The sequence below is a fragment of the Mustela lutreola genome, chromosome 11 (assembly GCF_030435805.1).
Source record: "Mustela lutreola isolate mMusLut2 chromosome 11, mMusLut2.pri, whole genome shotgun sequence".
In the NCBI taxonomy this organism is placed as follows: Eukaryota; Metazoa; Chordata; class Mammalia; order Carnivora; family Mustelidae; genus Mustela; species Mustela lutreola.
In genome coordinates, this window is record NC_081300.1 from 15,764,354 (window position 1) to 15,790,519 (window position 26,166).

Below are 26,166 nucleotides of genomic sequence, written 5' to 3' on the forward strand. Positions count from 1 at the left end.
TTTAAGACACCCAGTTTGTGGCGATTTGTGACAAAACCCCAGGAAATGAATACACCCATGGAATTCAAGCCGCACTGACTTCTTTGGGTTCCTGATGTAGGGGCTCTGTTCTAACTCTTTTTCTTTGCCCAGAATGTTCTCCTTCCCATCTTCATATGACCAGCATGTCTGTTGAAATGTTGAGATGTCACTGTGGAAATGTCCCTTCCTCTGTCACCAACCACTCAGCCTAAAAGAACCAGCAAGTCACTGTCTATCACACCAACTTGTTTTGGTATTTGCATAACTTATAGCTACCTCTCTGATGTTTTACATGATGACATATGGTCCGTGTCTCTCCACGATAACCTGTGCTCCATGAAAACAGGGACCATGTCTGTCTTATTGTGTCTCCCAGGTGCCCAGATAGTGCTTTGTACTTAGTAGGTAGGAATAAACTGGTCGTGGTTTACCCAGAACTGTCCTGGTTTTAGACCTTAGAGACCTGTGTGCTGAAAGGCCCGTTGGTGCCAGGAAAGCTGCGATGTCTAATCACCCCACTAGCAGACACTGTCAATCCAATTACCAAGAACGCTGGAAAATGAATGAATGAATGAATGAATGAATCAACGAACGAACCTTTTAAAGAAATTCTAAAATCTGGGACGCCTGGGTGGTTCAGTTGGTTAAGCGGCTGCCTTCGGCTGAGGTAATGATCCCAGTGTCCTGGAATCGAGTCCCACATCGGGCTCCTTGCTTGGCAGGAGCTGAGCTCAGAATGAACTACCTTTGCCTCTGCCTCTGCCTGCCACTCTGTCTGCCTGTGCTTGCTCTCGCTTCTCTCTCTATGACAAATAAATAAAATAAAATCTTTAAAAAAAAAAGAAAGAAAGAAAGAAAGAAAAAAAAGAAATTCTAAAATCTAACATAATGGGTGTAGTTGAACCTATTAGTCACAAGGTGGCACTAGACTTCTAGATTTGTGAACATGCCAACTTTCATTGAGGTCGTGTCCGCAGGAGGTAGCATTACATCCTAAAATGTTAAGATCAGCTGTTTCTCATAGTACTCTTAGAGACTTCTTTAAGACTGACATATAGTACTATATACCTTTGAAGAAATTTTAATTCCGATGTAACTTTCTGACGATCATTTAATGTTTCCATGTCGAAAAAAGATAAATGTATAAATACCATGACTAATTTGTGTTTTAAATTTTATTTCTGAAACTTACGTCATAATAACATGAAAAATCTGGATAGATAAAATTATGGCCATGGTTACATCTTTTATCCAGAGATTTAAAAATATAGCAAGGAGGAGCGCCTGGGTGGCGCAGTCAGTTGAGCGCTGGACTCTTGATTTCGGCTAAGATCCGGGTATCAGGGTTGTGAAATCGGGCCCCACGTGGAGCTCCATGCTCAGCGTGAGGCTGCCTGAGATTCTCTCTTTCCCTCTCTCGCTGCCCCTCCCCCGACTCAAGCATGCACTCTCTCTGTCTCTCAAGAAGATGAATAAACTTTTTTTTTTCCCAAGATTTCATTTTTTTTTTTTTTGAGAGAGAGAAAGAAAAAGCACAAGCAGGGGGAGGGACAGAAGGAGAGGGAGAAGCAGGCTCCCCGCTGAGCAAGGAGCCAGATGTAGGGCTCCATCCCAGGACCCTGAGATCATGACCTGAGCCGAAGACATGCTTAACCGACTGAACCACCCAGGGGCCCCAACAAATACATCTTTTAAAAATAAATTAATTAAATATAGCAAGTATTTATGTGTTCACCATAGTTACCATCTGAAGATTTTGATAGTTACAGGAAAAAAAAAAGGCATGCCAGAAAAATCTAATGTCAGAAATGTTCCAAGAGAAAACTTACTCAAGTTTATAGATTTTAGGTAAGAAATACTCCCAAACGAGGGTTAATTTCCTAGCAGAACCTCATAGTCACAAAGTCAAAAGAGTTTTCCCCTCTAGCATTCTTGTTTGTGGTAAAGATTTATTGCTCTGATTATCCCAGAAGTTAAAGTCTGCTCCAGGAAGCCGTTTCTAAAACAGAGGTTGCAATTTACGGAGATTTCATCCTGTCTTATCTCCAGCCATCAAGGTAGTTCATTCTGAGCTCAGCAAGATTGTGACACAGCGTTTGTAAATTCATAAACATATTTAAGCAATATTTACATGCTATTTGTAAAGGATACATGTTTGTAGATGAAGGAAAGCCATGGGCTGACATGATGCTATCCTTATGGCAGTGGCCTCTGGGGAGAAATCAAGGCAGATAGGGCCAGGGAGGAATTCAAGGGGGCTTCAACTTTATCACTAATATGTATTTGTGGGTTTGTTTGTTTATTTTTTAAGATTTTATTTATTCATTTGATAGAGAAAGAGAAAAAGAGCACAAGCAGGGGGAGAGGGAGAGGGAGACGCAGGCTCCCGCTGAGCAGGGAGCCTGACCCGGGTCTCCATCCCAGGACCCTGGGATCGTGACCTGAGCCGAGGGCAGGTGCTTAACCGACTGAGCCACTCATGTGCCCCTATTTATTGGTTTTGACTAAAGTTTGGTACATTCTTGCGTGTGCGATGTTTGTTATATTACATACATTCTGTTTTCTTTCTTTTTAACTTTTCCGATGACGAAAAGAAGAAAAATAAATTAATTAATTGGAATTGTCCCCAAGAATCAGTTGACTTTTCTGCAATAAGTCTGTCAAGTCAAGGAATGAAACAGACAGAGTATGTGCAAGCTGAGGCAGCCCTTGGCCTCCTTGTCTGAAACCTTCACGACCGCGTACAAACCCAGGATGGATTGCTTTTATTGGAGGTTTTAGTGAGTCTGGGTATAAGTAAGTTTCTTTCTTTTTTTTTTTTTTTTAAGATTTTATTTATTTATTTGACAGATGGATCACAAGTAGGCAGAGAGACAGGCAGAGAGAGAGGAGGAAGCAGGCTCCCCACCTAGCAGAGAGCCCGATGTGGGGCTCGATCCCAGGACCTTGGGATCATGACCTGAGCTGAAGGCAGAGGCTTAACCCACTGAGCCACCCAGGCGCCCCTAAGTGGGTTTATTTCTTTTTTAAACTTGTTATTGGGTAAGAATGTTTTGCAAAACATAGTTCTGATGAGAGTATTTTATAGATAACGGCCCCCACACTAGAGAGAGACTGAGGGTGCCGGAAATGAGGGGGTGCAACTGGCAACCACCTACCATAAACCAGCAGAAGATGACAGACTCCCAGGGAAATCTCTGGCATGTTTAAAATGTTCTTCTCACGGTAACGGTTTCATCTTTCACAAATGCAATGTAATGCAGAAGAGAAACCCAAGATCGCCAGCTTAAACAATGCCTGAAGAATTCCAGGGGGTTCTTCCTGCGTTCAGTACCCTTCCAGAGACTTTTGATAGGTTTGAAGTAGCTACTTTTTAGAGAAAAGAGCTTTTTTTAAAAAAGTAATTTCAAAAAAAATAATAATAAATAATAATAATAATAAAGTAATCTCTACATCCATCATGGTCTCAAACTCATGACCCCAAGATCAAGAGTCCCATGGTATGGGGCACGTGGGTGGCTCAGTTGGTCAAGGTCATGATTCCTGAGTCTTGGGATGGAGTTCCAGATTGGGCTTCCCGTGCTCTGCAGGAAGCCTGCTTCTCCCTCTCCCTCTGCTTGTCACTACCCCTGCCTGTGTAGTGTTTCTGCACTCTTTCTCTCTCTCTGTCAAATAAATAAATAAAATCTTTTTTAAAAAGAGTCGCATGCTGTACCGACTGAGCCAGCCAGGAGCCCCCAGAAGACATATTTTAAAAGAGTGAGATTTTTTTCTTTACTATTCTTCAATATGTTTATATCATTTTTTAGATGAATTCAAACTCAATGAAAAACTGCCGTCTTGGGGCACCAGGCTGACTCAGCCCGTAGAGCGTGTGACTCTTAATCTCAGGGTTATAAGTTTGAGTCCCCACACTGGGGTGTAGAGATTACTTAAAAATAAAGTCTTTTTTAAAAAATTGCTATCGTGCCATTAGTAAGGTCCAGATCCCCAATCAGGAAGCTAAAGCACACACAGAGGTAGAAAAAATACAGAAATAATACCGGGATCCAGTCTCTCGCGAAAGCTCAGCAGGGGTGAATACACGAAGTTTCCATATAATGAAAGTTTACTACGCATATACCATAACTTTGCATTTATTTCCAAACCTTGAATGAAATGCTTTTCAAAATTTAGTTTGCACTTGACTCTTACAGTACAAAATCCAACTTAACCTTTTCTTCCCATTCAAGAGGCCAGTTGTTTTCCAGGGATAAACAGAGTGGCTTTCTCAGCTGATTGCCGGTTCACTTGTTTGTTTGGGAACTTAACTGTTCCTCCTCTTGAAGACTGTCTTTTATTGGAACAGAGACAGGAGTAGTTACTTCTTGATTTATTGTTCATTTAGGGACGCATCTTGTATATTTCTTTGTTTCTCAGATGTGTGTACCGTTCAGGACAGGAACCTCCACAGGCACATTGGACCGTGGCAAGGATCCATGGAGTTCTCCATAAAGCTGACAATTAATTTAGTTTTCTCTCTTCGAAGATGAAAAAAATTAGGTACACGTCAAAACCGACATTTTCCACTAATAGGGTGGTGCAGAGGCATGGAGAGAAGGACCCCAGTCTTGTTCGTCTTTGCAAGGGCCTCACTGCAGCAATTAGAAGCATGGCTTGGTCGGGCCAGCTGAGCTCTGTGGAATACAGGGCAATTCACATACCCCCCCCCCCATGCCTCCATTTCCTTATCTATGTGAAATGCCCGTGGTAATAATAGTACTTACCACATCAAGTCCTCAAACCACTTAAAACCACATCTGACACCTATAACGTATAAGAATTTTGATGTAAGCTATATTATACTTGAGGAAATTTTAAGGTAACATATTTTGGATCCATATTTCTTCAGGGCATATATGTTCTTGCTGTTTTCTACATGATTCTGAGAACAAGTGTGTGTCTGGAGATGTAAGTCTGCCCAGGGCCAGTTTTCTGGGGCCTGTGAGCTGTTCTGGGCCTCCATATCCTTCTCAGAAGGACCCCTGGCTTGGTTTCATGCTCTGCTGTCACTGTCTCAAAATTCTTTTTTTTCTTTTTTTAGGAGAAAAAAATAACGGATTTTATTCTTTTTATTATGTTAAGTTAGCCACCACACAGTACATCATGAGTTTTTGATGTAGTGTCTTGAAATTCTTAATGACGGCCCCGATTCTATCTGAACTCTGTCTTCTGTCCTAGGTTGTTTCAAGTCGAGAGGCCCAAAGCTGGTCGTCATGGCCTCTCTTGGCTCAAAGGTTTGGAGTCAACCTTTTTGGAGGAGTTTGAAAGCTCTGTCAGGCACATTGTTCTGTCTCTCCACACCCAGCAGGTTGCTGCTGGGGCGCAAAACCCTTGCTTTGCTCTCTTTTCCTTGCGTCAGACGTGTTAAGGGGAACACATCTCTAAATAGGCATTGATAGGAGAAAAAAGAGCTTGGTCTTTTGGCAAACACCATTTACATGCCACAAGGCTTTCTTCAGTCCCATTGCCCTCAGGAGTGAAATGATCAAGTCCAGAGTTTCTCTTTTTTTTTTTTTTTTTTTTTTTTTGGTATGTATGTATTTATTTATTTATTTATTTTTTAATTTTTTATTTTTTATAAACATATATTTTTATCCCCAGGGGTACAGGTCTGTGAATCACCAGGTTTACACACTTCACAGCACTCACCAAATCACATACCCTCCCCAATGTCCATAATCCCACCCCCTTCTCCCAAACCCCCTCCCCCCGGCAACCCTCAGTTTGTTTCGTGAGATTAAGAGTCACTTATGGTTTGTCTCCCTCCCAATCCCATCTTGTTTCATTTATTCTTCTTCTACCAGAGTTTCTCTTCTTCCTTCGGATCGCTTTCTTCCTGAGCAAAGTGTCTTAGAGGGTACAGGATAGGGCAGGAGCAGAGTCCCTAATTCTAGGTACATGACCTCGCACATGCAGGTCATGTACGCTTCCCTGATCTCACTTCCCAATTGTTTTCAGATGAGAAGAACAATGGTTGCCAGATACAGGAATAATGTGAGATCAGAAGATCATGTTATGTAAAAGCACGTTATCCTCTGGAAGGCACGGGCAGTTCTCACTGCATGAATTCCTTCCCTTCTGCTTTCTTCCCTAGGGTGACAGCTACAAAGTAGCGGACTCCATTTTCCCAGTGGAAAAATTGAGTGCCCAGCACACTGAGCTGCTCCATGAAAGTTTCTTTTTTAATCTTATTCATTTGAGACAAAGAGAAAACACAAGCAGGGGGAGGGGTAGAGGAAGAGGGAGAAGCAGACTCCCCGCTGAGCCAGGAACCCAAAGTAGGGCTTGATCCCGGGACTCCAGGGTCTTGACCTGAGCCGAAGGCAGACGCTTAACCCACGGAGCCACCCAGCTCCATAAAAATTTAAAGTAAAGGTTAGGGGCGCCTGGGTGGCTCCGTGGGTTAAGCGACTGCCTTCGGCTCAGGTCATGATCCTGGAGTCCTGGGATCGAGTCCCACATCAGACTCCCTGATCAGCGGGGAGTCTGCTTCTCCCGCTGATCTCTCTCCTCTCATGCTCGCTCGCTCTCTTTCTCTCAAATAAATAAATAAAATCATCTAAACAAAATTTAAAGTAAAGGTTAAACAAGGTGCACACATACTAAATAATTACTGATTCACCTCTTCTTTGAGTTAGTCCCAGAGAAGGCACCAAGAAGTACATTAGGAAACGCCTTTTCCTCAAAGGGTTCATGCGATAGGATAGGTAGGAGTGACAATTAAGGTGGGGGAAATAAATGACCACCACACAGAACCGTACATATTTTAATGAGGGAAAATGTGGAAAGTGCAGAGTCATCATCTGTTCTCCCAGGGGGTCTTGGGGAAGACCTCAAAGGGAAGGCTCGTGGGGGTTCACCATTTAGAGAGGGAGAAAAGTATTCTGAGTCAGTGGGGTCTGTCCACATGGGGACTTTGTGGAAAGAAATTAAGACATGAGGACTCAAACAGAAGGATGCAGTAAGGATTCCTTCTGCAGGAGAGCCTTTGGGGCATTCCCACGGGTTTCTGATTCCAGAGTGCTGCGATCAGAATTGTTTAAGGAGATCATCTTGGGCAACGAAGATAATGCACTGGTGTGAGGAAACCAAGGAGGCAGGAACATTTATCAGTAAAGAAACTCTTCCCAGGTGTCCATCAACTGGTGAATGATAAACTGCTGTGGTTTATCGACACCAGAGAATATTATACAGCCGTAAAAAGGAATGGCATGTTGATACGTGCTATGATATCGATAAACCCTGAAAACATGATGCTTTGTGTAAGGAGCTAGTGACAAAAGACCATATGATGACATGTATATGGAATGTCCAGAATAAGTAAATCTCTAGAGACAGAAAGTAGATTCCCAACTGCCAGGGGCTGAGGGAACGGGGAGATGGGGCATGACTACTCATGGATATAGAGTTTCTTTGGGGGTGATGAGAATGTTCTAGAATTTGATAACGGTGATGGTCTATAACTCAGTGAATATACTAAAAACAACTGATCTGGACATCTTAAAATAGTACAGCTTGAAATACAGAAGAATCTATTGTCTTTGTCTGATACAGAAATAATGAAAAACTGAACAGAATTAGCACCAAATAAAGAAACAGGGCAGGTTTCAAAATATTTAGAAGATATGGCACGAAGAGAAAAATAGAGCTTTCCTCAAGCCTTCTAAGCAAAGGCAAGAACTGAGTGGGGCTGAGACAAAGGTAAAGAGGAAATATTCTTGCAAATACAGAGCCGGGTTTCAGATGCCCCGGGACAGACAGTAGAAATGCTGGCAAGTTTGCACGAAATTACCGCAGTGTGGAGATGGAGCTCACTAGCAGGCAGGAGATAACTGGCAATTTTTTATGGACCTTTTAAGAAGGATGTATTAAGGAGAAGTATATTTGTAATGATTACTTGCTTCCTAGTCTTGTTTCAAAGGATTTGAAGCCATTTATAAAAATGCATATGATACAAATGTAGGATAAAAGTAGAGAATGTGATTAAGGCAAAAGGATGTTAATAACAAAAAGGGTCAAATGAAGCTGGGGGCGGGAGGTGGCTGGGGTAGATACCCTACAGAATTATGTATCCAAAAAAATCTCTTGTACTTTCTGAAAGTGTGTGCAAATTGAGCTCTAGGTTTTGGAGGGTTGTTTTTGTTTTGGTTTGGTTTGGGTTTTGTTGTTGTTGTTGTTGTTGGTTTTTTGTGTGTGTGTGTGTTTTTTTTAGCAGCAGGAACATGAAGTACAATTATTTGAGAAGACTAATCAGTTGGTTACAAGAGTCACTGGTGAATGAGGGGTTTGGATTCGCTGGCTTCCTGTTAGCTGAGGTTTTGCTATATAAGGCTTTCTTGTTTTACAGATGAAACCGCCACTGCTGTTGGAGGCCAGGGGTGTCTGGAGGTGCCGTGCTGAGCAGACTATGCGGTGAAGTTCTCAGCGGCTCCCAGGCACCCTGTCCTGAGTAAGGAGGGCGCAAGCCTTGGACACCTGCTGTTCATCTCCAGGGGCAATGTGCGGCCAACCCCTGCATCTGACGCTGGGCATCAGTGGGGCTTCTCAGCAGAAGGGGGCCTCTGGAATATGCCAGTGAATTCCGTGCCTTGACTCTGGGAGTCTGGGCATAAACTGCGTTCAGATATGAGGATGCACCTACTGTCCGGTCCTTTCCCACCCCACCCATGCCCCCAGGCCCTAGAGTGCAGCAGCCACTAACCTGACCGCTGCAACTTAAAAACAAAGACGCGAATCGGCACTGAAAATAAAATTTAAATACATTGAATGGGGCACCTGGCTGGCTCAGCCAGGAGAGCATGCGATTCTAGATCTGGGGGCCGTGTGAGTTCGAGCCCACATTGGGTGTAGAGATCACTTAAAAAAAAAAAAAAAGTTAACTTTAAAAAAGAACAAGAAAATAAAATAGATGAGACAGCAATAGTAAATATGGGGAAAATAACAAAAGGCAGCCGGGCACTCATCTTCGCACTCAAACACAAGTAAGAGTTTGGATTTCTCACAGCTAGTCCCAGAACGAAGGATTACTATTACTAAGGTGGGTTTGTCTTTCTTGTGTTGAACTTCTACTTTGATATCTCCAGCAGGTCCAAGAAACATTTTTTTTTGAATCAGTTGACACCGTTATGCACGCCCAGCATCGCCTCTGGGATGGCATGTCTTGCTGTTACAAGGCAGCGGGAGGAACTAGACGAGACAGAGGAGGAAGGGAGGAGACACGTCAAGCAGGATGAGATGGAGGGAAAGAGTCCCCTGAATGCAGTTTACACCTTGAAATACCAAACCACTTCAACACTTTCTAAAACATCATACCTGACCTCCCAGCATCTCCTCCTCCAACTTACTATTGCATGTTTTAATATTTAACCAGAGTTTTGGGTGGTTTTTGGTTTTGTTTTGTTTTGTTTTGTTTTAAGATTTTTTTTTATATTACTTAAGTAATCTGTCTACCCAGTGTGGGGCTGGAACCCACAACCCTGAGCTCCACCGACCAAGCCAGCCAGCCACCCCCTACTCCACCCCCAGACTTCTGACCTCTAAGCTGTTGGATATAAAGCATTTTACAAGAAAACATAGGAATCTTATATGAAAGCACGTGGGTCCTCTGGGGTGGGGAGTCCCAGGCAGGGTCTAACCCTGCAATTAACCAGCTCACTGTAGCAAGGAGCAGAGTTGATACCCCTCGTGGCCTCAGTCTCCTGAATCATAAAACCAGGTGGTTGACCACATAGTTCTAGTCACGCTTCCATGTTGGACTTGCTCTGATAACCTGAGGCAGTGGAGTCCTAAGGATGAGGTCACTGGCATTAGGTAATGCCTTCCTTAAGCTATTTACTTTGTAACCAAACTAAGCCTTAGTATCCTCAGTCTTAAAATAAGTGTCATGATAAAGAATCTGTCATCCAGTCTTAAAATAAGTGTCATGATAAAGAATCTGTCATCCTCAGTTCCTCAGTCTTAAAATAAGTGTCATGATAAAGAATCTATCATCTAGTTCGTAGAAGAGTTACAAACATTAAGAAAGGATGTGTGTAAAGTGTCTACCCAGGCGTGGGTTCCTCACTGCTCCCAGTATGAGTAATAGCCCACAGGAAGGACAGACAGTTCTTCTACAGAGAGCACAAGTCCCTTTACAAGGACTCACAAAAGTGAGTCTTTCCATGAACGTGTTTTCCCATTTCAAAAATAATACTGCTCATGGTAAGAACTTCAGAAAACACTTTTGAAGCAGGTATCCCATTCTTCAGAAAAAAAGAGACCAGCGGAGTGAAGCAGAATTTCTTTGAAAACACAACAGCTCTTGGGGTAAAACGACCACAGGACTTAAAACAACTGATTTACCAAATCCAAGTCTTTTAAACCTCAAAAGTCACCCATTAAGCAGCAGAATGCACAGTTATGAAAGGCTACATCCAGTCACTGTGATTCAAGATCTCTCCTTGTGGGACTCTGTCATTTTAGTTATTTGTTTGTTTATTTATTTTTATTTATATTTATTTGACAGAGAGATCACAAGTAGGCAGAGAGGCAGGCAGAGAGAGAGGGGGAAGCAGGCTCCCTGCCGAGCAGAGAGCCTGATGAGGGGGCTCCATCCCAGGACCCTGAGATTATGACCTGAGCTGAAGGCAGAGGCTTCACCCACTGAGCCACCCAGGTGCCCCTGCTCTGTCCTTTTAAAGACTGTTTCCTTCCAAGGAGGAAACTGATAGAAACCATTACCCTGCAGGCCTGGCCCACTCTGGTCAGCACGCAAAACCTACCTCTGATATCCAGCTGCCATCCTCCCCTGCACCTGCCCGGCCCCGCCTGGCACAGATAATTTGTAGTAAACAGGGCCTCAGAGCTGGGAGCCTGGCAGCCTTCCAAGATCTCGATGCTTGGCTAGGAACGAGGTCCTGCCTTCCCGTATAAATTCAGGATGGTTCGTAGGCGGCATTAATAGAATGGCTTCCGTTTATGGAGAAGGATTTTGTGCTAGGGTCTGCGGGAGACCCTGAAGAGGAAGACAGGAGACATCCCCAGGGTTTTTAACCCTTGTGCCCCTGCACCCACGAGATGGCTGTGGCAGTAAGTTTTTGTGATACTAAAAGCCTGCCAGAAGGAATGAAAGTTTGATATATGTTCCAGCGGGGACGAACCTTGAAAACATTATGATCAGTGAAACAAGCCAGACACAGAAGGACAAATCCTGTGTGATTCCATTTATCTGAAGTGCCTAGAATAGGCCGATTCACAGGACAGAAAGTGAAGTAGGGGGTACAGAGTTTACATTGGGAATGGTGAGGAAGTTCTAGAGTTAGGTAGTGTCTCTAGGAGGGAAGAATCCAAGTTGTACAGCAGTAACTTGAACAACACGCTTGGGTATCGTGCCCACCGGCTTGGAGGGAGTGGTCCACCTCTGGGAGGCTGGAAAGGGCAAAGTGGTCGGTGGAGACTTACTCTAACCATCTCTTAAATCTTTTTTTAAACAATCTGAACAGAGCCTGGGAAACTGTCATCTGTTTGATCTCCGGGGTTGTTGACGAGTAGCCGTTACCTAATTTTCGGTACTAAATAGATATATGGATCAGCCCTCGGACTTCCGTCTCCAAACTTCCAGCACCTCTTCCCCCATCCTCACTTTCTGAGGGTGTTCCCGCTCCCTGCTTTCCAGAAAGGACTGACACAGTCAGAAACCCCCAGGCCTCCTCAGCCACACCCGCCCACCCGCCAGTATCGAGACCCACGCAGTCTGCTGGTCGACTCACATCCAGGGAAGGACAGCGTCTGTCTGTCAATGGGTCCCACTGCCATTGTCTGCTCGAGGTTATGGCTGCAGTAATTCTTTATTATATGTCTCTTCTGCGAGAACATATTCTTCATAAAAGCAGGGATTTTGTCTTGCTAACTCTCTGGTGTATCCAAAGCATGAAGATCAGTTGCTGGCACGGAGGAGATCCTCAACAGACAAGTGCCTACCTTCCTTTCCTACATGTTTGAAAAACACCAGTATTTTTTAAAAAGGGAACGTTTGAATAGAAAAACTAACTCGATTGCACGAAATATTTAGAATACACGATCCTTGCCTGTCATTCCTACAAATGAATCAGATGTTCCAAAGTGCCAATATTTCTACATTCAAGCGGCATCTCCCAGAAGTCACACACAGAATATTTTGTCATCCGTATCTTCCCAATGTGATTTTAGAAATAAGTCTGTCTCTCTTTCTGTGGCACGGTGTCTGTGGCCCTCCAGTACCAATGAATTAATGCAGGAAATCGCATTCCAGACCTGAAGAAACATGAAAGTCATAAAATCGGAACCATCAGAATACCATGGGTTAAAAGCTGAATGCGATTTGGTTGAGGCACCTGGTTGAACCTCCAGCTCTTGAGGCTCCGGTCCTGATCTCAAGGTCGTGAGATCGAGCCCCGCACTGGGCTCTGCTCTGGGTGTGGAGCCTGCTTAGGATTCTCTGTCTCTGCTCTTCCTCCACCCCTTCTCTGCATCTAAAAATAAATAAATAAGTATTTTATTTAGAAATAAATACATCAAATCTGAATGCATTTGGCTAGACAGCAAGAATTGCCAAGGTAAATTCCCTATGATTAATTACAAGACTAAACGCCCTCAGTTCTGAATTATGCACGCTGTCTTTCAAAGCACTAAACGGAATGCAGGTTTATGGTAGAGAAGCAGGTTCTTTGCTTGGCCTCTCCACTTCCTGTCATCAAAGGAGAGCAGGAAGGTCATCATTCGAGATTTTTTTTTCTTCTGACCTACTTGAGAACACTGAAATGATCAGTTGCCAACGTTAGAAGAGTCATTGAGGATATATTCTAAATGACCAGGGAGAGCTTTTTTAGCTTGCATGTGAACTAACGAAAATTAAATTTTACTTTTAAGTACTGTATGTTTGAGCTCTACTGCTAGTTACCACCTTGCACCTTAAATGTAATAGATAAGATTGGGGGAAAGATTTGGAAAGATGCTTTCCCTCTAGCACTTGGTACTTCGGTGTAGGAGGAACATGGGTCCCCTTGGGGAGTGGGGATTAAGCTTTAAAGTTAAAGAATAGGATTTCCCTTCTAGGCAAAATTATGTTCCATGACCTAAGTCAGGGGAAAACCAGACCCAGGGATCAGAACGGCTTATTAAGACTCAAGTATTCTAACCATTTGTCTGGGCTTGTCCTCAGTCTAAAGCATTAATGATTGCTTTCACTTCTCCATGGCTTGACTTCTGTATCTGAGTTCACCACACAGATGCCCCCAGAGTTGGTAAGGTAGTGGATTTGGAGCCCCTTAGCATTCCTGTAGCTGCTCAGCTCAATCTGGACATTCGGGATTGAGGTGGTCAAAAGTTAAAGTCGGCCCTTGTTGGTGCCACCAAGTGACTGTGTTCACAAACTTTCTTGTTCTTGGCACAAGAATGAGTAACTTTTTTTCTATTTCTCTTTTATAAAAACAAGTAAATATTTACTAAGGCAATACAAGTACAGTGTTCATTATAGCATAAAGCAGATATACAGCATGAAAACCAAATATTTAGAGGAAGTTAAAAGTCAGCAAATTTCTTTTCCTATCTTAAAATTTCATCAAGTGCTCATTTGTATAAATCTAACCGGATTCAATGAGTCATTATAAGCCCTTCAACGGTTAGTGGTTTTTTTTTTTTTTAAGTTAATTGTCTTTGTCAAGTACTATTAAAGTGGAAAAACATGCCATGTTTTCATTGATAAAGATGAACTCATTTTTATACACAGTTGATGCCAGAGTACAATAGATTAACAAATGAATATTAACTATTATGTTGGAGATATATGTATTTCATTATGGGGTTACTAAAAGCATTAGATCTGTTTCATGTATATATTTTGTCTTTGCTGTACAATAACATTTCCCCAAAAATGTTGGTTTTTTAATCACTGAAATACCCTTTTGAGATTGTTAAGACATTTATTAATTTGTGTTCCATCTTGGCAGAAATTAGGTCTCTTGCACTTTTGTGTTTCTAAAGATTAACAGAGGGGTGCCTGGGTGGCTCATTCGTTAAGTATCTGCCTTCGGCTCAGGTCATGATCCCAGGGTCCTGGGATCGAGCCCCACATCTGGCTCCCGATACTTGGTGGGGAGCCTGCCTCTCCCTCTCCCCCTGCTTGTGTTCTTTCTCTCGCTGTGTCTCTCTCTGTCAAATAAATAAAAATTAAAAATAAAAAAGATTAACAGAATCCAGGGGAGATATTTGACAATGAAAATATATGCTGGATGAAAATGTAGGTACACGCTAACTCTAGCAAATCATGTTTGGAGATCCGTCTCCCTCTCTGGTACACATGTTTTTGATACGCACAACTGAGCACCAATTTTATTTGGAAAACCTGGCCTTTAATGTATTTCCTTTAAGGTTGATTTGTCATTTATCTTGTTGCTTCTAATGAAGGTCATTAGTGGATTTGGCTTTTTTTTTTTTTTAACCTCCCCACCCCTTCCCCACGGTCTTCCCCAGGAGTCACCTCCAGGCAGATGCCTGTCTGTCTACATCTGCTTATTCCATCTATACACAGATGTCCTGAAAGTGTTCCACCAGCGGGGGCTGCAGGAAGACTGTCACTGATTCAGGGAAAATCTACTACTAAATGAGATCTTCCACCTCCCAGGAAGACTGATGCCCTAAGAACCAGGATGGAATCGTGGAAACCATCTGAAAACTGGAGAAACCCAGCAAGTCCTTATAGGGCGGTACGTGCAGCCCCTGCAGTCAGAGGACATGAACGTAAGTTCTCATGTTCACTGCCATTGTACGCAGAAACACCATTCTGGGGCACCTGGGTGGCTCAGTCATAAAGTATCCGCCTTCAGCTCAGATCATGATCCCGGAGTCATGGCGTCGAGCCCTGCATCAGGCTGGCTACTTGGTGAGAAACCTGTTTCTCCCTCTCTCCCTCTCGCTGCTTGTATTCCCTCTCTCACCGTGTCTCTCTGTGTCGAATAAATAAATAAAATCTTTAAAACAAAAAAAGAAAGAAACAAAAGTAACAAACCCAGCAACTCCGCTCACACTATTGAGGATTAAATCCGACTGCACAGCACTTGCCAAATCTCGTTTAGAAGCAGGTGCTGGGGTGCCTGCGTGGCTCAGTCGGTTGAGCATCTAATCTTGATCTCAGGTCTTGGTCTCAGGGCTGTGAGCTCCAACTCCACACTGAGCTTAAAAAAAAAAAAAAAAAAAAAAAAAAAAGTAGGCTCTTTTACAAATTACTGCATCTCACTAATCAGGGGGGAATTATCTAGAAATGAGTATTCTCGAAGCATTTTGTTGAAAAGAAGCAGTGAGGCTTGGAAAAATGTCAGAGTTTTGTTCACTCCTGTTTTAAAAGAACAAGAATAGAGGGAAGAGAGTTTCTGATTAAAAACACAAAAGTCTGAGCCTATGTCCATTTCGCCAGCCTCCTAGACTGCGAGGCGTTCCAGAGGTGGATTTCGTAGTTGCCTTGGATGCTGCAAAGGCCATATGCCACCTTGGTGCCACTTCTGTTTCTGAGGTTCCACCTAAGTTTGTTTTTATAGAATACAATCTCACATACCCCATAAGACTACACCTCAAACAATTCTAGAGTCCCCTCTCCTCCACTTTGGTCTGAAGAGCAAAATATACCCTGGGGGCTTCATTAGGAAAGACATTTTGCTCTTCCCTTTACCTGGAGACTCTCTTAGCCTCAGCTGGTTTTATTGGCTTTCCTAAGAAATATTATGTGTGCTGAGACAGTGAACTCTCCTGCCAGGTTAGACTTCAGTCTCAATGAAGGAAAAGCAACCGTATTAAGATAGATCTGTTTGTAAAAAGAGTATTTGAAATTAACATCCTAGGGAAACCAACAGAACTTTCTGGTATCTGATTTCCTTCCACATATGGTTCAAAGCAGCACTAATGGTTTCCATTTGAAAAAGCAAATTCATTTAGGAAGAAAGCTGTTTTATAACACATGTAAGAAGTCTTAATGTTTTAAGAATATACCAGTTCAAAAAAAAAAGAATATACCAGTTCTTTAGAAGTTGAGTGATTGAATCTAAGAATTGCCAGTCATAAGTTCTGAATAAAATTAACCAGTACTTTAGTTTACTTGAAGCTGTAAACTTCATTGGTCATTGGTCCACAAAGGGGGATTTGCAAACACACTGATCAATGACCTCTTACAAAAGTTAAAAGGATAAGCAAGCACCAATAATTTTGTGGGAATAACATCATTTCCTAAAATGCCTGTGTAAGAACCACCCAGCATATTCAAACCTATTCTCCAAGTCTACATCCCAGACACAATAAACCTTCTTTCATTTTACAAAGAAGGAGCCTACCTTCTATTCGGTGCATTTCTTCTAGGACTGAAGATCTCTATTAAATGTATGGGTTCTGAGGAAGCCTTATTTAATGTTAAATCAATTCACTCTAAGCCTGCCTTACTACGTATATTTCCATTCAGACCCAAGTGTGACTTTACTTTCAGAGTATTTTGGCTGTAGTCGGGCTGATCTGAACTCCGATAGATGGCAAAGTGGAGTGCTGGGAATGGCTCTTTTTCAAATGCTATGTTCAAATACTATATAATTTTAGGGGAAGAAACCTTTTTGAGCAAAAGCAGAGGAAACTTCAAACGGAAAACAGCTTCCCCAGTGTATTAAATGCAATCTGATAAAGGATCTATTTCAAGGTGTTATCAATATGGCTTCTGTCCGTGGACTTGCCAGCTTGATTTTGTAATAGTTAACATACACCCTGGTGTGCCTGGGTGGCTCAGTTGGTTAAGGGTCTGCCTTCAGCTCAGGTCATGAACTCTGAGTCCTGGGATCAGGCCTCGGCAAGGGCTTCCTCCTCAGTAGGGAGTCTGCTTCTCTCTCTCCCTCTGTGCCTTCCCATATCACATAAATAAATAAATAAATAAAATCTTGAAAAATAAATATTTAACACACATCCTAATCTCTCTTTGTGCTTTTGAGCTGATTTCATTTGGGGGGTTTGGTATATTAATAATTAGATCACAAACCAATTTAACGTTTGAGGTTCTAGCAGAATAATCATGACTTAAAATAAGTGAATAAACTGTTAACAATTCAGAAGAGTTTATTATAATTGTTTCTAATTAGGGGGTCCATTCTATTTCCCTTCAAAAAGTAATACCCCGTTACATTTACCTTGCAATTTATAATACCTAAGGATTCCTGACCTATATAAATCTCATTTGATGCTTATAACAATCCCACATGGTGAGCAGGGTTTTACTTTGTTGAGGAGACCAGAGCTCAGAGAGGAGACCATGGAGCTCAGATCAAACTCCGGTCTTCCAGCTCGAGGCCCAGTGCTCCTTCTGTTCTAGCAAATTTACTTAACAGTCAGATGAAAGCCTTCAATGTCTGGGGCCTGTGCCTTCCTCCTCTGAAAAAGAATGCCAAGTACAAAATGTATCAATACCAATACAATTGATTATGGAAAATTTCAGCCTAATAAGCAATTGTTTTGTTTTTATTAAGACTTAAGTTTATTGGGCACCTAGGTGGCTCAGTGGGTTAAGCCTCTGCCTCCGGCTCAGGTCATGATCTCAGGGTCCTGGGATTGAGCCCCGCATTGGGTTCTCTGCTCAGCAGGGAGCCCGCTTCCCCCTCTCTCTCTGCCTACTTGTGATCTCTGTCAATAAATAAATAAAATCTTTAAAAAAAAAAAAGACTTAATTTTATTAAGACACAATTTTTTTCAGACTTGATTTTTTTTTTTTTTTTAGAGCAGTTTAAGGTTCAAAATTGAGACGGAAGTGTGGAGATTTCCCACCTACTTCCAGTATTTTCCTGTGTACTTCCCATACACTATCCCTTATACTTTCAGGCTTTACATATGTTAAAGCAATCATTTTAGTCCTTTATTAAAATATGAAATTTAGAAAGTAACTTGAGAATGGATGATTAGGCTGCCATCAGTACTGCCATTAAATCCTTGTGCTCTTTGAGACTTAGAAAGATACCATGGAGTTCCAAAATGAGTAAAAATAATAGCACATAAATTGTATCTCTAACAAGTGGTTAAGGCCACATACCCATTGTTAGGGACTTAATTGTTTCCTCCCCACCCCCACCCCGGCAAATTGCTAGGTTGAAATACTAACTCGGGCACTACACAGTGTGATGATATTCAGAAATAGCGTCTTTGAAGAGGCAAATAAGTTAGAATGAGGTCATTACGAAGAACCCTAATCCTATGACCGGTATCCTTGTTGGAAAAGAAGATTTGGACACAGACGCACAGAAGGAAGACCATGTTAAGATACAGAGAGAAGACAGCCTGCTGCAGGCCGAGGAGACAGGCCTTGGAAGAAACCAGCCTTACCAACACCTGGATTTCAAACTTCTGCCTCCAGAACTGTGAGAAAATTAATTTCTGCTGCTTAAGCAGAAATAATGCCTTGGAGTATCTGTAGTGCTTTATTATGGCAGCCCTAGCAAACTAATATGAGCCCCCCAAAACATACATACACACACAGTACTATGCTACCTAACACAAGCTATATGAAAATCTGCCTTTTTGAGTAGCCTTGGATTTTTACTCATGGGATGCTATTACTCAACAAGTTTTTTATGCTTAAACTTCATTTATTTATATTTTGATGTTAATTATGACAGACTTTAATAATGAACAACCAAAACTTAACACACAACACTAAGAAGTCCAAATCTAATTAAAAAAAAGAGAGAGAGAGAGACTAACCACCCTGCTATGTGGTGAAGAATGACTTCTCCAAGTGTCCACTGTCACTGGTGGACTCCTTCAGTACTGGGAGCCAACATCCAGGCATCTGAATCTTTATTAAACGCTTAATGTTTTGTTGGGGGGGGCTTCCCAAAGAGCTGGACCAAAGAAAGAAAAATGAAGTTCCTGCTACACAATCCAGGTAGAGTTCACATGATTCGAGAGCATAGAAATGATGATACAAAGAAGTAAACACTATTTCTTATTATATTTCCTTTTTTTAAACAAAAAGATTTTATTTATTTATTTATTGGAGAGTGAGAGAGAGCACAAGTGGGGTGAGGGACAGAGGGAGAAGCAGGCTCCCCACTGAGCAGGGAGCCTGAGGTGGGGCTTGATCCCAGGACGCTGGGATCATGACCTAAGCCAAAGGCAGATGCTTAGCCGACTGAGACACCCAAGCACCCCTCATATTACATTTCTTAACAGTAAAAATTTCCCTTGTTTCAATTCCCTTCTTAATTGTGTACCACAGTGGTATGTTTCAGTACAGTGCGATCCTGAAATGACAGAAAAACATTGACGTTAAGTACTGTTTTTAGTCAGATGAGTTGTAGGTTGGGCAGCAAGAAGTTCAACATCAGCCGCCACAGGACATCTCGTTCGTGTGTCTGTCCTCGCAATCTGTTGACAGGCTGGGATGCCAAATGTGCATTTCTGGATTCTTCTTATAACATTCCACAGGATCTTTCTTCATATCACGTTTGCAAACTAAAATCTAACCTGGTATTAAAGAGGGATATAAAGTCGAAGAACCAGGGGTCCCTGGCTGGCTCAGTCCGCTAGAGCCTGTGACCGCTGATCTCAGGATTGCGAGTTTGAGCCCCATATTGGGTGCAGAGATTGCTTAAAAATAAAATACATATTTTTTAAAGTCTAAGGACCATCTTAAAAACACAAACACACACCGTCAGTTGTAAGAAAATAATTAATTTGTTTGCTATAGAAGTTAGAAAAGAAAAATGCCCCAACAGATGGAACGTGATACTTTGTAGGAAAAGACGATCACCAATCCAATGAAATGTTGGGTGGCGTTAAATAACCTGGATGTCTGTAGCTCCTGCTCTTTGTTTTACTCTTTCTTCGTGCCTTTATTTTGACCACTCACCTCTATTCTCTCTCAGAGTCCTCACTATTGGTGACCTATGAGTCCATCTGCCTCTAAGACAATCACTCGTAAGCTGCCCAGTGTTCAAAGCTACCATCCCACAGTACTGGCTCCCAGAACTCGGCTGGCTTTCTTCTCATGTTCTCTGGATCGACAGTATTTAACAGCCACCAGTTGGAGCTGCCATTAAAAAGCGTGTATACATGAGACTCCAAATCTCTCAAATTCTAAAATCTTGACTATGTAAATCTAATATGTTTCCTGTGTCAGCTGGCTGGCAGGTTTAAACTTGGATGTTTACTTTATCTCTATGAAACCTATCTGTATTTCCAAGGACATGGCCACCATGTGTAGCCTCCTCACACGCAGAGCAACGTTTCAGATGCTCTAACCAGGCATCACAGCTTATGCAATCTTTTCACCTTTCCAAAGCATTTCCAAAAGTTGTGACCATCTGGGTAGACAAGCACCAGCTCCATGCTTACAAGATCAGCCCACAGGATAGAGAAATCAAAACGTGAAGCCAGCTATCAGACCAACCTTCCCCATGCTCCAGGGTAGATGTCACCAGAAGGCAAACATCTATGCTTTTATGATCATGTAGGTTAACGGCCAGACTTAGTCCAATGGTCTGTAGTTTCCATCTTGGCTGTAGGTCAGTATAGGTCTTGCTCTGCCATTGTGCCTTATTTCCCTGCGCTGATCAAGGGGGCCCATTTCCAAGAACAAGTTGGTTGGCCATTTTAGGGCACACGCTTATGAGCATGGAATTCCTTCTTGATACAGAAAGGAAACTGGGAGTGACACAGGATGAGATTTGAGCTGAGAACAAGAGGGAGAGCTTGAGGTAACCTCAGGAGAAGACTCACACAAGGGTAAGAAAAATGCGATGCTAAGCAAGTCCTTTAGTCCATTAGGTCTGTGTGGAAAAGGAATCATAATACCTCCCTTTTTATACTAACACACAGAAGAAAGTTCATAAAACGGTATAGTGTATCAGGACAAAAGAAGGAATGGAGGCTGATGAATGTCCCGCGAAAGACCCGTGAGCAAAATGATGAATTAATTTTCAGTTTACAGTTCTATTGAAATGGAGCATCGCTTTTTGGCTTAAGTAGTCTCTGTACTCTGATCAGCATGTAAAGATATTGTCTCAGCCTCAAAAAAAAAAAAAAATCACAATAAAATTCATGGTCTTATAAAGTTTGGTAAATAAGCAACAGAGTGACTTGGAGCGCGTTCAGAGGACACAGAAACAGAGCATTTTTAAGGTTAGCTGAAAATAAAATTAAATATGATGTCCTTCTGAGGCTGACCTTGGAGGTAAAGGAAAATGCAAAACCAAATTATGAAAAGTAGTATTTTCAGGTCCTGCAATGCATGAGGTTTCTATGCAGAGCTCAATTTCCTGAAGTTAAAGATACCATGAAGTGTACTATAAGTATATTTAAAATAGAAAATTATTTCTCTGTTCGAAAGGAAATCTATCAGCTCTGCTTTAGTAAACTCTGAACCCAAGAACCTGTGAGCTGCCCTCTTCCAACAGGAAGCTTCTTGGGTTGGTTCGGGCTGTGCTTTAGGCTGATCATTACAAAATTGAGAAAAAAAGGTCATTGTCACCTCCATATGTCAATCAACCTAACCATAATGGTTTCCTAGGGCTCCCAGAACAGAGTACCACACCCTGGGTGGCTTCAAACAGCAGAGATTTATTCTCTCACTGTTCTGGAGGTTGAAGTCTGAAATCAAGGTATCGGTAGGGTCATGCTCTTTCGGAAGGTTGCCTGGAACCTGGAGAAGCTTCTGCTTCTCTCCTGGCTTCCAGTGGCTGCCAGCCCTTCTCAGCCCTTAGGACCAGCCCTCCAATATTTTCCTTCATCCTCACAGAACGTTCTTCCTGTACCTCTGTGTCTCCATGAAGTCTTTTGATAAGGACACCAGTCATCTCATTTAGGGCCTAACCTCATTCAGTATGATCCCCATCTTAACCTAACTAATTGCTAAGTACCCTATTCCCAAATACGGTTAGATTCTGAGGTTCCAGGTGGGTATGAATTCGCAGGGGAAATTGTTCAACCTAGAGCATGAACCAATGATAAAAATCTTGTAATTTTAGTCATTGAACATCCTCTGGGAGTCCACGATTCCTAAACACATGCACCATGTTTGGAGGCCAGACAGAAAGTGGACACCAGGCCAAGTTATCCTTTTATTTTATTTTATTTTATTTTTTTTTTAAAGATTTATTTATTTATTTATTTGACAGAGATAGATCACAAGTAGACAGAGAGGCAGGCAGAGAGAGAGGAAGGGAAGCAGGCTCCCCGCCAAGCAGAGAGCCCGATGTGGGACTCGATCCCAGGACCCTGAGATCATGACCTGAGCCGAAGGCAGCGGCTTAACCCACTGAGCCACCCAGGCGCCCCCAAGTTATCCTTTTAAAGACAGATTTTTTTTCCCCCCCTTGGTGCTCAACTGACTGAAATTTTATCTTCTCTGGGTACAATGATGCAGAGTGTTATTATTCTTCTTTGCTTCGTTTTTTTTTTTTTTACATCTTTTTTGTTTGTTTTTAGACCAAAAGTAGTTCCTTATTTTAAAAAAAAAAAAAACACAAAAAACTTCAGGCTGTTGGGGAAATCATCATCTGTTCATCCTCATGGAACATGACTTTCACAGGGAACCGGCTCTCATTATGCCCCCATTTGTAGTCAAAAACTGGATTTCATTTTTCTTGTGTCCCCTGTCATCCTGGCTTAATCTCACAATACTTGTTGGCTTCAGTTATTACAAACAAGTAATAGTATAGAAAACAGGTGATACTCCTCATTTTTCCTTTTTTTTAAAAAATTTAATTTTATTTATTTCACAGACAGAGATCATAAGTAGGCAGAGAAGCAGGCAGGGGATGGGGAGAAGCAGGCTCCCCGAGGAGCAGAGAGCCCGATGTGGGGCTCAATCCCAGGACCCTGGGACCACGACCCGAGCCAAGGCAGAAGCCCCAACCCACTGAGCCACCCAGGCGTCCCAGTCCTCATTTTTCTAAGATAAGGAGTAAAGCTATGAGGTTAAAATACAAATTTGAAGGGGCTCCTGAGTGGCTCAGTGGGTTAAAGCCTCTGCCTTTGGCTCAGGTCATGATCCCAGGGTCCTGGGATTAAGCCCCGCATCGGGCTCTCTACTCAGCAGGGAGCCTGCTTCCTCCTCTCTCTCTGCCTGCTTATGAACTGTCTGTCAAATAAATAAATAAAATCTTTAAAAAAAATACAAATTTGAAGAAGTCTGCACTTACTGTTTTGATGTGGGGAGAGTGGTAATCTTAGGCATTTTATGTTCAGAGACTGAATTTACAATGATGCTTATGTGAACTGGAAAAAGTGTACATTGGAGATCTTTTCTTGGAATAACCTAACCTAAGTTTTGGACTTGACCTTGAAGAAAAATAAAAAGGAAAAAAAAAACAAACAAAGAAAAAGAAAGTTTTTTATTTTGTAAAAAATGGGAACTTTGTGAATTTTTGTATTTTTAACATTGTTTTTTATGAACCGTTTAACCTTTTATGCACTTGAACCCAAATGTGTTCCTTAAAGAAGTTTTAGTCTCTAAAATAGGAAGGGATATTCTAAGTCGCAGCGAAACCTCTGATTCCTCATGAACTCAAGTTTGTGCAAGGGGAAAGTTACCTGCAGGTGTGGATGAGAAGTCCTGATTGGATCAGCTTGACCTTCTCACGCACCAACAACCACCTGGAGAGAAGGAAGCAGGAAGTAAAGCAACCCAGCCGCCGGTGTTTGGGTGTTTGTGTTTGACTGTCAGTCGTCAACTTGGATTCTGTTTGTGGCCCAAATGATGAAAGATTATCTATCGGAGCCAACACAAATATTTTTTGCATTGTGTTTTATGTTTTAGATTTTATTTATTTATTTGACACAGAGAGAGAGAGAGCACACAAGCTGGGGAACAGCAGAGGGAGAAGCAGTCTCCCTGCTGAGCTGGGATCCTACATGGGGCTCAATGGCGCGGGGTTCAATCTCGGGACCCTGAGATCAAGACCTAAGCTGAAGGCAGCTGTTTAACAGACTAAGCCACCCAGGGGCCCCTGCATTTGATTTTAAACCTATGCTTTAATGCAGTGACCAAAAGCCCAGCAAAGTGTGGATAGAACCTTCTAAAGCAATCTCTTTATGGGCTTCCTCCCAGTCCTCATACCTGATTGATACAGACATCACCTAACAAGTTAGCCAAATAATTACATCAGTTGTTTCTGCCTAGAAGGAAGACGACTTGGATACGATCCTATAGGGAAAGTCTCCCTATCTGACACCTGGAAGGCCTTATCGAAAAGAGGAAATTTGACTACCTTTGGCTAAAAGTATTTTTTTTAATCTTTAGAGTTTAAATCTCCATTTCTGTATCACGATGCTAACCATACTATCTAATAATACAACACCAGGTATCGTACTTTAACACTGTTGTTCTTAGTTTTCATTTGCCATTCACTTAAAACCATGTGGATTATGACAGGTACAGTGTAACCACACGAGGCTGAAAAAGGCTGAGTTTCATTTCCAACCAAGAAGACAGAGCTTAACTTTATATTTTGCTAAATTGATAGCACACCTGCCTTGTGATGGTATCTTTTACGCTATTATCTATATACAATATAATGCATATATACAGAAAAGGAACTGTTAACATAATTGCTCAAAAAGGCTATGTATTTTACCATCTTTTTTCATGGTATACAGATCTTTATCACTGAAAATTGATTTTTTAAAATATTTTACACACAAAATCTACAGACTAATCATTTTTACCTGCTTTTGATTCAAATCATTTAGCCTTCTGCTGGCCAAGAGAACAGGTGTGTGTATTGGGACCCAGCACCCGAATGGGTGATATCTAGGATAAATAAAGAAGAGAAAAGATCATCTTCACTACAGTTTCCCACCCCATATCCCAAACTTCTTTGGCCACATATTGCATCTCGCTCTACCCAAGGCTGTCCCAGCTCCAAAATCATAAATTCAAGTGCACCGTCTCAGTCCATTCTGGTCACTATCACGAATAGCATAGACTGAGTGGCTTATAAACAACAGAAACTTATTTCTCACAGTTCTGAGGCTGGCAGTCAGAGACCAGAGAGCTGGCAAGTTCAGGCTCCGGTGAAGGTCCTCTTCAGGGTTGCAGATGGCGTTTTTTCTTGGATCATCACATGGAAGAGAGAAGAGAGAGAGAGAGAAGCAAACTCTCTTGAGACTCTTAGGAGACATGAATCCCCTGCATGAGGGCTCCACGCTCTTGGCCTTACCACATTCCAAAGGGCCCCCATTCTAATATCATCACACTGGGGGGTAGGGTTTCAACGTTTGTATTTGGGGGTGGGGAGCGCACACCCTCACATTCAGTCCATGACACAGCCTTCTCGGATGACAAGCCCTCTCCCCTTGTTTTCACAGCCTTTCATCTACTACATGTCTCTCTCTCTCTCTCCAGGTTCCCCCAGACCTCCAGATCCTAGAGCCCTTCCTTTCCTGCCAACCATCTATGTCCTCTCTCCTACTTCTCCACAAAATATGGGTGGATCCTCACCTCAATTCTTTCCTACCAAGATCGTTACCTCCCCTGTTCCCTTGCCCTTCTGTCATGCCTAGGCCTCCAAACCCCAAGCTAGATCTAACCAACTACTGGCCTGTTGTTGTGAGCTGCTGGAGGGAAGCTCACCACTGCCCCTACGCTGGAACTTGACATCAGTGTTTTCCTGACCAGCTGTTCCTCTCATTCTCTCCAGTGGCTATTTTCAACCTTCTCAGCTTTCTCCAAACCTTCTACTCCAAGATGGCAGATACAGCCAGCGCAGGAGTCAACCAGAGTCCTCTTCTTCCAAGATACTCAGGAAAACTATATTTAACAGCCCCCCCACCCCCACCTTACACAGGTTGTGGCCATTCTACTGAGATCTAGTCATAGAATTTGAGCAGAATGATGTTCCCTTTCTCCCAGTTGTGGCCTATCCAAACCTCCCACAAATACTCCTTTGTCTTCCCCCAGCTGCACTATGGATGCTAAGACCTGGGGCAGATATGATGTCACCCATTAAACCATGGGGGTTATAACAGGCACAGGGTAACCACATGAGGTTGAAGTTGGCTGGGCTTCACTTCCAACCACACCGGAGACATAGCTTAATTTTACATTCTGCTACCTTGGTATCATACCTGCTT

General features: G+C 42.4%; 1 long non-coding RNA gene across 1 annotated transcript; it reads right to left on the bottom strand.

Moving 5' to 3' along the window:
* Positions 1-23,525: 23,525 nt before the first annotated feature.
* LOC131811121 (uncharacterized) lies at positions 23,526-25,144 on the bottom strand. Its single transcript, XR_009345816.1, has 3 exons — positions 25,057-25,144; positions 24,760-24,844; positions 23,526-23,688 (listed from the first exon to the last, which is right to left on the bottom strand). It is a non-coding gene; the product is annotated as an uncharacterized LOC131811121 (long non-coding RNA).
* Positions 25,145-26,166: the final 1,022 nt, after the last annotated feature.